This window comes from Halichoerus grypus, chromosome 11 (assembly GCF_964656455.1).
Source record: "Halichoerus grypus chromosome 11, mHalGry1.hap1.1, whole genome shotgun sequence".
NCBI classification, from domain to species: Eukaryota; Metazoa; Chordata; class Mammalia; order Carnivora; family Phocidae; genus Halichoerus; species Halichoerus grypus.
The window spans coordinates 92,909,445-92,922,795 of record NC_135722.1 but is presented as its reverse complement, the minus strand read 5'-3'; the positions used below and the strand labels follow the sequence as shown (position 1 = coordinate 92,922,795).

The window sequence follows — 13,351 nt, the reverse complement described above, 5'->3', positions numbered from 1 at the left end:
GGCTGGAGGTGGGTGCAGTGGTACCCTCCCCAGCCCAACAGCGGTTGCCAGGGGCCTTGCTCACCCTGCTCCTTAGGGCACCCTCGTCCTGGGAGGCAGGCTCTGATCGCCTAGAGGCTTCTCTCTGAGCGGACAGTCATGAGCGCCAGGTTCCAACCTCTGGCATGCCTGGCGTCCAAAGGAGAGGGGACGGCCCCGCCGCCGTGCCCACCACAGGCACACACACACACCTTGGGGCTTGGTCGGCGCCTCTTCCTGGGCCTAATGTTGGGATATTAAAGCCTCTTCGTGCTTGATGTGTGAGGTTGCTGTCTGGTGGCCACAGACGTAGTCAGAGTAGTTTTACCTTCCATTTTTAAAAATAAAACCCTCACCTCTCCCTTTTCTCCTTTGAGTCTGGTGGGTGGGCGAATTGGCTTTTTATCTGGTTGAGAAACTGGAGATTTTGCCTGGAAAACTTTGTCGTTGCAGGGGACCTGGCACTCCCTGCAGGGTGGCGTGTGCAGCTCAGAGGAGAATGGCTCTCTGGGCTGGGGAGGGCGCTTTCTCTCCTTGAGGACAATGGAGGGTGGGAGGAGGAGAGTTTGGGAGAGTTCCCTGCAGGGATGCGCCCTGCCTTCCTTGTGGCTAGGATCCATCCACCCGCAGTCCAGTCCGTGGTGGGACCATGGAAGGTGATCTCTCTGGATTGGAGGTTGATTTCTAGAGTCAGGGTAGGTATTGGGCAGTTTAATACGTGGAGTCCTAACCTGGCCCTGGGTTACATCTGGCTTTCCAGAAACCCCTACCTACCCGAGGTTAAAGTCTGACAGAATTAGTCTAGTCCAGCCCTCCTCCTTTAGGCAAGAGGGTCCCTGCATGGGTTTTGAAAAGCCACTTTGGGGAAAGGAAAGGGAGGAGCTAGTTCTTGTAGCTTGACTCTTAAAAACTGTGAGGTCCTGAGGAGTGGTAACCCTCAGTGACGCCCCCCCCCCCCCAGCCTGTAGTTTCTTCTCTTCAAGATTTAGTATCATTCCCTCTTATGTTTAGCTCTTGTGCTGGAAACCCCCCGCTGAGGCTGAGGAAAGGAGGGAGAGGTACTGCAATGCCATCCCTGCTTTCTTGGGGCCAGGTTCCTTATTCCTTCAGGGTTGGAAGACATTAGCAGAATCTTTTGTCACTGGGAGTTCAGGCCCAGTCAGCAGCCTTTAGAGGTGCCCCTTTATTCCTCAGCAGAGCCAAGCTGGGCCTGTAACTTGGATGAGGCCTCCAGGAAAGGCCCAGCTCCTGCTGGGTGAGTTGGGGACACTGGGCTCATCACCGGAAATCACTCAGCGTCCTTCCCTGCCCCTGCGGTCAGCATGCCCAGCTTGGGCCTGAGGGGTGTTTGACTATCTGACGATGAGACATCGCTTTAACACAGAATGCTTCTCTGCTCAGCTTGGGTTGGTCTCTCGGGGCTGTGCGGACATAGGTGCCTTTAAAACCCTCCCTGGAGTAGCTCTTGATGCATTTCAGCAGAACAGTGTTACGCTGGGAACCGTACCTGGGATAACCTTGTCCCTTTCAGCCAAATAAAATATCACAAGGATGGGGAGGTTTTGCCATTGATGTCTGCCTGGATAGGGTTAGGTCCTATGATTCACTATTTCATTAGGTGTAGATACATTGGTCCATTTTGGCCCAGGGGCCAGCCTTGCATTGTGAATGTTTGGGCTTGCATGCAGCTCCCTTTGGTGTCCCATGTCAGGGTACTCTTCTCCTCTGTCAACAGGGAGACCTGGTAGGAACAAGGTGACCAAATGTATTGGCCGCCTTGTTCTGGGTAACATTATCTACATATGGAAGAGGATGGAATTAACTAACTTCCTAGTGTTTGAGTCATTTCTAGAAACATTTCTGGAACACCAACTATGTGTTAGTGGTATAAAAAATGATGATAATGCTGGGACGCCTTGGTGGCTCAGTTGGTTAAGGGTCTGACTTTTGATCTTGGCTCAGGTCTCGATCTCATGGTCATGAGTTCGAGCCCTGCATTGGGCTCCATGCCCAGTGTGGAGCCTACTTAAAAAAAATAGGTAAAAATGATGATAATGCTGATAATAAAAGTAATAATGGCAACTAATGTTCATTGAGTGCTTACCACGTGTCAAGGACCACATGAAGCACTTTACAGGCGTTAAGTCCCGTAAAGCTCACGGTATTGTGCGTAAGATCCTCATTTTACAGAGCGAGCAATCTGAGACACAGAGCGGGTGTACAAGCAGGCATTGGATTTGTGGGTAATTTTCCCTTGTGATTCACCAGTTCTTGGTTGCTCTTCTTTAGTACACTTTCCTCAGTATATAACAATACCAAATACTGGCTTTTTTTTTTTTTCCCCTGCTTTGTGGTCTCTTTGCCTTACATTTATTTTGTTAGTTAAACTTTTAAAAGTGTAAGGAAATGCATTATTTTAATCGATCCTTACTATAGCCCCATGAAGCGGTTGGCATCTCCATTTGAGAGCTAGGGAAACTGAAGTACAGAGTGCTAAAAGGTTTTGACTAAATTCCTGCAACTAGTGAGTGAAGAAGGTAGGGTGCACTCTTCCTACTTGACTATTACTTCAGTTTTGCAACTACCCTAGCAACAGCAAGGTGTGTCTGCGTTAGACCTGCCTTCCCAGAGGGCAGGGTCAAGGTCTACACATCCGCTATTCATCCATCCCTTCAATCTACAAATATTGACCAAGTCATGAATATTTTCACAGTCCTGTGCTTAGGCATTGTGCGGGTTAAAAAATGTAAAGGGCATTGCCTCTGACTTCTGGGGATTGGTAACTTCACAGACAGAACGAGACCCAACCCCTTTACACACACACACACACACTCTCTCTCTCTCTCTCTCTCTCTCTCTCTCTCTAAGACCAGTCAGTAAACGCTAAGGGAGAGATACATGCAATTAACAACAAGCACTCTAGAAATTCAGAGGAGACTGGAATTCATTTCAGCTGGGGGAGCAAAGATGCTTCCTGGAATTGTTGGCACTTGAGTGGGGCCATGAAGGTTGGCCAGTGTTAGGTAAATAGAGGCTGTACTTTGTACAGCACTGACACCCCACCTCAGGGTGTTAGGAGGTTATCACAGGGGATGCTTTTGGGTGAAGCTGATCAAGGTACGTGTCTGTGATTGACAGGTGGCTGGATGGTGAGAGAGAAATCTTCCCTCCATTCAGCCTCCCCTTTGTTAGGGGCTTTAGACTCTCTCAAAGGATGATCCTGGGGACGTCTGGGTGGTTCAGTCGGTTAAGCGACTGCCTTCAGCTCGAGTCATGATCCCAGGGTCCTGGGATCGAGTCCCGCATTGGGCTCCTTGCTCAGCAGGGAGTCTGCTTCTCCCTCTGCCTGCCGTTCCCCCTGCTTTTGCACGTACTCTCTCTCTCTCTCACACACACACACACAAATAAATAATATCTTTAAAAATTAAAGAATAGGGCACCTGGGTGGCTCAGTTGTTAAGCGTCTGCCTTCGGCTCAGGTCATGATCCCAGGGTCCTGGGATCGAGTCCCACATCGGGCTCCCTCCTCGAGGGGAAGCCTGCTTCTCCCTCTCCCACTCCTGCTGCTTGTGTTCCTGCTCTTGCTATCTCTGTCTCTGTCAAATAAATAAATAAAATCTTAAAAAAAAAAAAAATTGAAGAACAGTTCAGTCCTCCTTAGCTTCTCATGGTTATCATTTATTGCTTTATTTTTTGCTGGGTGTATGATGTAAAGATATCCCTAATTCCTGTAGGCCTTCAGAACCTCAGGTGCCAAGAAGATCTCCAGGTTTGTGGGGCTGCTCCATGGACAGATTGCTTTGGCCCCCATAGGATTTGGCAGACTATAGTGACATCTGTCCATGATCCTCCATCCTTGTGTTCCTGGTCCTCACATCTGTTGGGGTCAGTGGGTGCAATCTCCACAGTCGACCTTCAGGAAAGTCTCAGTGTGCTGCAAGAATCCGATTCCGGGAAAGTAGAGTGAAGAGAGCATAGTTCTTGACACGTAGAGAAGGGGAGGCATTTCTGTGGTCAGGCCATGGTCCACAGAGGAGAGGAATTTTGAGCTTCTCTTTGTGTTTGAGTGGGTGAGTGAGCATTCGTGCTAGTTTCACACTGTTTATTTAAGAATAGGGGTGCTGTGTATAGGAGCCTGCTCACTTATGTCCTCACCAGTAGCTGGGACAGAAATTCATTTTTGCATTCCTCCATGTTTCATGGAGATTTGTGGTCAGCCATATTTCATTAGCTACCAAAGGTCAGTTGTCTCGTATGCGTTTTTTTCCCCCCTTCACATCTGTTAACAAACAGAACACTTTCCTCCTTCAGCTCTGGTTTAGGCCCATGAAAGAAGAAATGGGTGAGGTTGCAAGCGAGGATTTAAATTAGACATAAGGAAAAAGTTTGGAATTTCTGTCTTTGGAATGTCAAGATCAGGTCATACGTTTACGTTCCGAGGTTCTTTTGTGAGAAGTTTTCTCTAGAGGAGGAGGAAGACCTGGGTATGGCTTCCTTTAGAGCCAGGCTTCCCAGTTATTCAGATGTTTACCAGAAGGTGAGCTGCAGTCAAGGTCGGGGTCCCTCAGTAGCTTGAGATTCTGGAGGGCCAACTCGTGAATCTGAGCTTTGTAACCACCTCCTCACCCGCTGTGTGGCCTTGCTAAGTGACTTCTGTTTGCCTTGGGTGGTAGCTGTTTTGAAAGTGGGATTAAATGACAGTGCTGGGCAGATTAGTTGGGCTCTCAGCTTCCTTTTCACTAATGGTTTAGAGAAAGGCTATAGTCCTTACAGAGCGGTGGCTTGTGATGTGGACTCTTGGTATACTTCTTTAGCCAGCAGGAAACACTGAACCTTCATTTGAAAATATTAAATACTTATTTACAAACATCCCCCAGCAGAGACACCCTCTTGCTAACAGTGCAAGATTGACTTTATTATTTGGTGGGATGGGAATTGGGAGTTTTCCCATGGTCTGTTAAATCCAGGGCACTGAGTGCTGGTCATCTAAGCATTGAAATCCCATGAGTGATCAGGACGGCTCAGGGCAGTGACCAGATCTTATGGCTTCACAGATAATTTTTTTTTTTTTTTTTAAAGGACAGACCTTTCCCACCTCATACCCAGGTTTCTACTTTGGGAGCTGCTCCTGACTTGAAATAAGTGGCTGTAACCATGATTTTTTGTGGTTCTGGTCACCATCATTATTATTTTAAGAAGAAAGAAATTTACTCTATTAGAATGTGAGATGGTTGGCAGAGAATGTATCCAAACAAATCAGACTATGAGTATGGCAGTTCCCTCCCCCCCGAGTTATCTGTGGGGGTTTTTGCTCTCTGAGGTTTCAGTTACCCGCGACCAACCGAGGTGTGGAGGCTGGTGTTCCTCCTTCTGATAGATCCTCAGGGGCTCGGTAGTAGCCCAACACTTCGCCATGACGCCTCCATCATTCACTTGATTTCATCTCATCACATAGGCATTTTATCATCTCAAATCATCACCAGAAGGGTGAGTACAGCAAAATAAGATATTTTGACGGAGGGAGAGAAAGACCACATTCACACAACTTTTATGACTGTATAATTGTTCTATTTCTTACTGTTGTGAATCTCTTACTGTGCCTAATTTAATAATTAAACTTTATCATAGGTGTGTGTGTATTGGAGAAAGGATAGTTAGTATATATATATAGGGTTTGGTAGTACCTGTGGTTGCGGGCATCCACTGGGGGTCTTGAATGGATCCCCCACACACATATAAGGGCTACCACTGCACTTGAGCTTCTCTGTTCCGGCTAGAAACCCTTCCTCCTGGCCTTTATGAGACTTACTACCATTGAATTTGATTGCTGGAAGAGATGATTTGGGGTTTCTCATGAGAGAACGTGGAGGAGAATGCCTCTGATCCCTTGTCCAGAAAGCTGGATGTTTGTTTCCTACATGAGTTAAGGTGAAAGGATAGGTAAACTAGATATTGCCAGATGTTTTTATGTGTGCTTATCCTTAACGCTCGCTGTTCTTTGGTTTACATTTGCAGAAAGATGTTGAATTAAACTGGTCGGTTGTGCTATGATAGCAATTGCTGGCCCCCCTCCACGCACAGACTCAGTCGCTTAACTCACTGTAAGTTAACTCTTGAGCATGCAAGTGCCCCCGAGGCTCTGGGGAAGACCTCCAGGGAGGCCGTCCTCTGTGAGGCATGGCAGGTGGCCCAGTGATGCAGGCTCTAGGGTCTCCTGGCACCTCCTACGTAGTCACTGCAGAGGTCAGGAGAGCCTGGCCCTTCAGCACCATCCCGAACTAGTCATGTAACCCTTCCTGCCTGACTGCAGGAAGTCTGGGAACCGGGAGGCTTCTGAAGGGCCGAGGAGAGGAGAACCAGGAGTCTCGTTGAGCACCCATCATGGGGACCATAGCTGCTTGTCTGGAAGCACAGCCACGGGCCCACTCCCCTTCTTAAAACCCGATGGCGGTTTTCTTACTACCTGTGGAATAAAGGTCTTGATTTGAGATGTCATGGAAGACGTTGTGCAACGGTAGGCCAGGGGTCAGCACACAATCCCCGCGGGCCAAGTTCAGCTTGTCTGTTTTTGTACAGCTTTGCAAGCTAAGTATTTTTTGTTGGTTTTGATTTTTACATTTTTAAATGGTTGAGAAAAATCACGAGAAGAGTAATATTGCATGACATGTGAACATTGTATGAAATTCAGGTTTCAGTGTCCATGAATAAAGTTTTATTGGTATACAGCCACACTCATTTGTGGATGGCATTGTCTGTGGCTGCTTTCGTGGTGCAGGGTCAGAGCTGAACACTTGTGACAGAGAACTGTGGCCCACAAAGATAAAATACTTATTATCTAGCCCTAGACAAAGTTGCTGCCCCCTAGTTTATTTAGACAGATAAAGATGCCTCTCAAATGCAACAAAGTGATACGTTTTTACTGGATACTTTGTCTCATTCTAAACACTGTAATAGTGATCCTGATGATAAGGATATCAATAGTAGTAGCTAATACTTACATGACAGCTTACTATATCACATATATCTTAAATGTTTTCTATATATTAACTCCTAGCAGTTTTTTGAGCTATATATTATTATGGTGTAGATTTTACCAAGTAGTAAGTTGAAACACAGAGAGGTTAAGTAATCAGCCCAAGGTCACACAGCCCAAAAGTGTTCGAGCTGGCAGTCTGACTCCAGAGTTCACACTCTTAACCACTGCTGCAGTTATAAAGCAATTGGAAGACAGGTCTTTGCCCATGAGAAGAGAGAAGACAAATACCCATGAAAAGTTAGAGGAATTTGTCAAGGTAATTTATGAAGGCATTTAATGAATACAAATTATAACTTAAAAAGGTGTGCAAGAACAGAGAGGAAGAGAGCACAGTAAATGGAGAAGGGCTTGAATGGAGAAGGTGGGATGTGGGTTGGTCCTTGAAGATGGAAGCCACTGAGATTTTAAGAGAGTTTTTTTGGGGGGGGCGGGGGTCTCTCAGGCAGGGAAGAAGCAAGAGCTAGACCACAGAAAGCAAAGCGAGGCCCTGGTTGGGGGAGAGAGAGCTGCGTGGTCTGGTCAGAACAGAGGGGTGCGTGGAGTTCACATGGTAAGACAGGTGTCACGTACGGATAGCCTCACAGGTGAGGCAGGGGTGTGTGAGCTTGCTGGGCTCAGCTGTGTGAAGCCCTCGGGCTCAGGATGGCCAGAGAGGGTGGAGATGGGTTTCCCAACTTGGTGGGCAAGATGTTCTGTGGGGGAGAACTGGAGCGTAAGTGCCTGGTTTGGGACCAGGCAAGAACAGGGTTACAGATTATAACAATGTTTCTATGAAGGAGCCTTCCTCCCTCCCTCCCTCCTTCCCTCCCTTCCTTCCTTCCTTCCTTAGCTCATGTAACCCTCACACAACTCTGCGGGAAAGGTGGTATTTATCCCATCTTACAGATAAGGAAACTGAGTCTCAAAGAGGTTTAAGTAACAAGCCCAAGACGCCATGGTTAATGGCAGAACTGGGATGAAACTGAAAATGTCTGCCTCTAAACCCTGTGCTCTTAACCTCTACACTCTAGTCCTTGACTTCGTGAGAAAAGGAGTGTTTACTTGGTAGAAATTTGGAGCTTTATTTTTTATTTTTTATTTTTTAAAGATTTTATTTATTTATTTGACAGAGAGAGAGATCGCGAGAGAGGGAACACAAGCAGGGGGAGTGGGAGAGGGAGAAGCAGGCTTCCCGCGGAGCAGGGAGCCCGATGCGGGGCTCGATCCCAGGACCCCGGGATCATGACCTGAGCCGAAGGCAGACGCTTAACGACTGAGCCACCCAGGCGCCCCGAAATTTGGAGCTTTAAACTTAACAATTCAGAAAGGGGTTGCCACGGAGGTGGGGCAGTCTTTCTGGGGGAGTGGTGCTCTCTGGATCAGGTGATCTTACAGGAGAATAGTTTTGTAGTGTACTTACCCCCATGCTGAGCCATGTCCCTAATCATTGCTGATCTGGTGGCTTCACTTTGGGGCTGGATCAGGGTTTATTAAAAAAAAAAAACTTTTAAAAAATTTGTGCAGTGTATCCTGCATCTCAAAGAAAGTGTATAATGTATCTATACAGCTTAAAGGAGAGTGAAACATTGTTCACCGTCCAGTTAAGCATTATAACCTTACCTAAATATTTGAAAACCCTTCAGTTTGTCTGTTTGTTTTTTAAGAGTTATGAAAACATTCAAAGGCTGGGTGGACAAACCCCAGAAAATGCAGATCTTGGGAACTGAGCACTGACGGGGCTCCTGAGTCTGGGCCAAGGACTCTTGCCCCTGGAGGGGGTAGATTAGGCTTCTCAGGCAGGGCCTCTTTGTTCTGAAGCTGACATGAATGGCTGCTCCATCACCGGGGGCTCCCTCCGTTTAGCTGTGTGGGAGACCCTAAGGGACAGGTGCAAGTGGTTCTACTCCTTTCTAGTTGCATGACGCTAGGCAAGTTACCTACTCTGCCAAGCCTTGATTTTCTCATCTATAAAGTGGGCTAATCACGCCTGCCTTTGAGGGCTGTTGTAAGGGTTAGGAGGATTCATGGAGATAAATCCCTGGAATGTACTCAGGAGGAGGCCTGGCGCATCGTAACCACCTTATAAATGTTACGCCGCTATTAACATTTTCATTGTCTTATGTTTGACATTGTTTAAAGAGAGCCTGGTCATAGCCTTGCTCTCCAAATACTTAAAATCCACAATTGTTACTCATGCCCTAGATAGATAACAGAGAACTCTGATCATTATCTTCCCCTGGAGGAGCCAGGAAGGATAGTCTTAGGCCACTATCAGTCAGTTTTACTCCTTTCAACTAAACAGCCTTGTAAATCATGTATTTTAGTCTCGTTGCTGGAACTCTCCTGTCTTCTGTCCCCCATGGGTATGGTCACTCGGTCACTTAGCTGGAACCTGGAACACGTTCTACCCCTCACTGAGTGTGTGACCTCCGGCAAGGCACCGGTGTCCTCATCTCTAAGATGACAGTTGAGATTAGAGCAGCAGATTTTTTCTTTCTAGATCCCCATGGACTTCAGGCTGAAGATCTCTGGAGTGTAGAACCCTTTCATATTCTCCTCAAGTTCCCACTGGATTCCTTCTGTCCTCTTTTTACTCAGGCATTTCTGGAGCACCCACTCAGCTGGTGGCAGAAACACGAAGATGAATAGGAACCGGTCCTTGCCTTCAGGTGGGGGTGGGGGTTGCCTCAAGGAGTGGGGGAGCCAGACCTGGACACCCTTCTCTGTAGGGTCTCACCAGTGCCGCATGTTACAGGAAAATTCCACAGAGGGACTCGCGTACCTCTCCTGCTGAAGTGCAAATAGATTTATCTTCCACTTAAGATCTTTTTTTGGACCCATTCTCCTGAGACTAGGAGCCTTACTGTTTCATAATAGCTTCCCCGCAGTGACCTCGACTTTTTATGCCTTACTGGATGGTCATAGTTGATATCCGGTGGCATTATGACATGACATGCAAAACCCCTTTGTTTTCCAGAGGCTCAACTTGACAAACCTCAGGATGCAAATTTTGGGAACTCTGACCTTTGGGCTTTTGAAGGTGATCTGCCCTGCTCGGCTCTGCACATTATTATTATTTTTTTTTTTTTTAGCCATCTTTTTGGTCTAAAGTATACCTTTTTAAAAATGTATTTATGTATTTAGCCTCTGTTGACTCTGGCTTGTTCAAATGACTTTTTTTTAACCCTCTGATTTCATGAGCCAAGTGTTTCTACTTCATGTTCTTGCCTTCTTTGATATAAACAAGCAAAGTCAATTTGTACTCTCGTGAGGTGCTTTGGTAAGAGGCGCTAACCACTGCCATTGAGTTGTTGAGCGGTCTTTGTATGAACCATTACGTTTATAGCAGCAGTGATGGGACTCCTTTTTACAAAAGTGTGGACTCAGAGCAGGACTCTGCTCTATTAAATGCTGAGACTGTTGTATGTTTTTTCTTGTTTATTTTGGTTTTTTGTTTGTTTTTAAGATTTATTTATTTATTTGAGAGTGGGGGAGGGGCCAAGGGAGAGAGAGAGAGAGAAAGAATCTCAAGCAGACTCTGCACTGAGCGTAGAGCCAGATGCAGGGCTTGGTCTCCCGACCCTGAGCTCACAACCTGAGCCGAAACCAAGAGTCGGATGCTTCACTGGCTGAGCCACTCAGGTGCCCTGGTTTTTCTTGTTTACTGCAGTCTTAACTTCTTTCTCTGGCAAAATTCTCTGAAGTATTTTTCTAGGCATCAGTTAAGACCACTTTGATGTTAGTAGTTCGTGCTAAATAGAATTAGTAATTGTCCCCAGTCACAAAAGACCTCTCGCCACCCGTGCCAGGAGAAGGACTGTTCACTCCCGGTCCACACCTCTCCTCACTCACTGCCTGAAGGGGCGAAGCTCCTCAAACTCACCGCAAAGAAAGCACATCTGTGATAGTCTCCCCAACAACCTTCTCTTCCCATCCTCCTGTCCTAGTCATTCATGTTGGAAGCTTCAGAGCTGTTTTTTCCCTCGTTCTTCCTCATTGTCCACATGGTGAGTTCTTCTCTCTTTGCAGTGTCTGATTTGTCCTCTGCCCTTTCCCAGGTGGCTTACTGCCACTGTCTGAATTCATAAGCTGCCATGTCTTGCTTAGTCTGTTGCAGTAGCCACCTGGCTGGTTTCTTCTTCCTCTTCTTTTTTTTTTAAGCTTTCTTAAGATATAATTCATATGCCACACAACTAACTCATTTAAAGTGTACAGTTCAGTGGGTTTTAGTATATTCACAATATGTGCAACCATCACCACAGTCAATTTTAGAACATCTTCATCATCTCAGAAAGAAACCCTGTCTGTACCTATTTGCCAGCCCAGCCCAAGGCTACTACTAATCTACTTTCTGTCTCTGTAGAGTCCCCTGTAAGGAATTTCATGGATGGGATCATAGATCTATGTGGACTTTTTTGTGACTGTCTTCTTTCATTGAGTATAATGTTTTCATTTAAGTCGTAGCATGTATCAGCACTCATTCGTGTATTATGGCTGAATAATCTCATCTCTTCTTGGAACATTCAGGTCCATTGATCATTCAGCCATCCTACAGGTCAGATTTCCAACCCTTCTTCAAAAACTGTATTTGGCTCCTAGTAACCTACAAAATACAGGTGACACCCTGGCTATGGCACTCAAGGCCTTCCCCATTCTGGCTCCGTCGTGAGCGTCCAGCCTCATCATCACTCCAAATTTCCACGGGCTCTTCTGTCCCCTCCATCCCGAGACACTTTCCCTTTGTAGAGCATGTCACACACACACCTTTTCATGTCCCTGATGTCTTTGCTTATGCTTCTCCTGTCTGTGGTTATGGAAATCCATTTATCCTTCAGAATTATCTTTACTCTCACCTTCTCGAAGAAGTCAATCCCAGATTTATCTCCTCCCCAGATAGGAATTAATTAGTCCTTTTCCATTCTCTGTGCACTTTGCTTGGATCCCCATAATTTCAGTCTTGGATTAAATGTCATTCTATCTTTTATAACATATTAAATCTTTTCTGAGAATAGAGAGGCATTCCAATTTTTGTTTTATTTTTCTGGTACTTTCTACAAAGATTTACACATAGTGGGTGCTCAAAAAAAATATATGCTGGATAATTGATTGCCCTTTTGGAGTTGTATAGTCCTTTTTGCTTTTCAGAGTTCTTTCACATACTACTTGTCTTCTTTTTTTTTTTTTTTAAGATTTTATTTATTTATTTATTTGAGAGAGAGAATGAGACAGAGAGAGAGAACATGAGAGGGGGGAGGATCAGAGGGAGAAGCAGACTCCCTGCTGAGCAGGGAGTCCGATGCGGGACTCGATCCCGAGACTCCAGGATCATGACCTGAGCCGAAGGCAGTCGCTTAACCAACTGAGCCACCCAGGCGCCCCCATACTACTTGTCTTCTGAAAATCAGAATTAAAGAGCTTTTTTGACAAAAAAAATAAAGGACATTTTTGAGAAAAAAATTGTCCAGTAGTTTTAATTTGTTTGAATATGTGGGTTTTTTTGTTTTTTGTTTTGTTTTTTGCAGTACCCATTGTCTCTGGGTATTGTAGAAAAATCAGAAAATACAAAGTCAAAAAGACGTCAGTCATAATACCATCCCTTAGAGATAATCACTATTAACATTTTGGTTTATATCCTTTGAGCTGTTTTTTCTGTATATACTCTACATGGAAAGGTAAAGACAGATGAAACTTATAATTTATTCTGTACACTGTTCTGAAATCCTTTAACAGCACCTGATCTCTCTATAATAATCAATTTCTGTAATTACGTGTAAGGGGTAGTATTATTAAGATGTAAGTATTTGTCCCTTCTCCTATTTGACACTTAGCTTCTTTCTAGTTCTTCAAGATTAAAAATAATGTGCTAACATTCTTCAGATAAATACTTAGAAGCCAGATTTCTAGGTCAGTGGCTTTTAATGCCAAGTGCCAAGTTGCCCTTTGGAAAGGTTGTTCGAGTTTACACACCCACCAGTGAGTTATGAGTGTTTGTTTCTTCCCCTTGTCCTTGCCTGCCTTGGCATTACCATTCTTTTTAGTCTTTGCCAATCTGATACTCCAGAAGTGGTATCTCAGAGTTGTGTTCATTTGCATCTCTTTGATCATTGGTGACATGCTTTTAATTTCCTTATTACCCATTTATATTTCTCCTGTGAAATGCCTTTTTTGTTCTCTACCCACCTTCCTGTTGAGGTGTTTGTCTTTTCATTGTTCAGGACTTGAATATAATAAGGTTATTAACCCTTAGTCATGCACGTTAGAAGTATTTTCCCTGAGATCATGTGTCTTTTAACTTCAGGCTGTTTTCGGCACACAGAA

At 45.4% G+C, this 13,351-nt stretch overlaps 1 protein-coding gene across 10 annotated transcripts in view; it reads left to right on the top strand.

Moving 5' to 3' along the window:
• GRAMD1B (GRAM domain containing 1B) overlaps positions 1-13,351 on the top strand; it is a 232,969-nt gene that overhangs the window by 140,618 nt on the left and 79,000 nt on the right. The window lies entirely within an intron of this gene.